Genomic DNA, 966 nt, shown 5'->3' with positions numbered 1-966 from the left:
CTCTGAGTCTGAGTCGTTGAGTTCCTCATCCTTGTAGAAGCCTCCATCGTGTTCGCGGTGGCCGATGTTGTTGAAGCTGCAGTAGGAGCTGTGCTCGCTGCGCAGCACGGGCAGGCTGTCGAAGGTCACACTCTTGGAGGGGCTGGTGGTGTAGTGGTTAATGGCACTGAAGGACAGGCTGGGCGCCGGGTTGCAGGGGGACACGGGCATCATGGTGGACAGGATCAGCGCCAGGCAGTCCGCCACGTCTTTGTTGGGGGCACAGGCCAAGGCAGGCGTGTAACCTGAGGGGTTCAAACAGAACAGCAGAGGGTCACTTCAGGAGCATCACCATTTACTACAACACTTTTGGTGAAAAACATGAAATAACAGCAGGCTAGGAGATACAAAGTTAAGACAATAACCAAGCAGTGGACTAGAGAGAAACATTTGTGGACACATTGAGAAGAGAAGTACAGAAGAAAACGGTGTTAGCGTTATGGATCTTACCATTCTCATCGACTGCGAGCACGCTAGCACCCTTCACTAGTAGCTCCTGAACCACCACCGTCAGACCATTTCTGGCTGCAACGTGTAACGGCCTGAGGAGAAAGTACCGTCAGATTAGCCAGCAGCAAATGAGGATACCTCCCAAATGACTATTCACTATATAGTGCACTTCTTCTAATTCTTCTGGCCCAATTAATACAGCTGAACCATACGTACGTCTGTAAGGCTGCGTTAGTCGAGTTGATGAGGTTCCTGTCTGTAATCTTCTCCAATATCAACAAAGCACTGGTTTCATGCCCCTTTAAAAACCAGAGTCAAACATGTCAGACCAAAATTTTAACCAGAGAGAGCCAACTGTTCAGATGAACGTCATCTTCATGTGGGGATGCTCACCTTACTGCAGGCCAGATGAAGAGCAGTGTTCTTGACTGCATCCTGCAGGGTGAGCTCTGCTTTGGCACTGCTCACCAACAGCTC

The 966-nt window shown here is 50.0% G+C and overlaps 1 long non-coding RNA gene across 1 annotated transcript; it reads right to left on the bottom strand.

Moving 5' to 3' along the window:
- On the bottom strand, positions 1 to 729 carry LOC311124077. Its single transcript, XR_014612687.1, has 3 exons — positions 706 to 729; positions 490 to 581; positions 1 to 284 (listed from the first exon to the last, which is right to left on the bottom strand). It is a non-coding gene; the product is annotated as an uncharacterized lncRNA (long non-coding RNA).
- Between the last annotated feature and the right edge of the window lie 237 nt (positions 730 to 966).

The sequence above is a fragment of the Coregonus lavaretus genome, assembly GCF_964263955.1.
Source record: "Coregonus lavaretus genome assembly, contig: HAP1_SCAFFOLD_54, whole genome shotgun sequence".
In the NCBI taxonomy this organism is placed as follows: domain Eukaryota; kingdom Metazoa; phylum Chordata; class Actinopteri; order Salmoniformes; family Salmonidae; genus Coregonus; species Coregonus lavaretus.
This window is presented reverse-complemented; position numbering and strand designations above follow the sequence as displayed.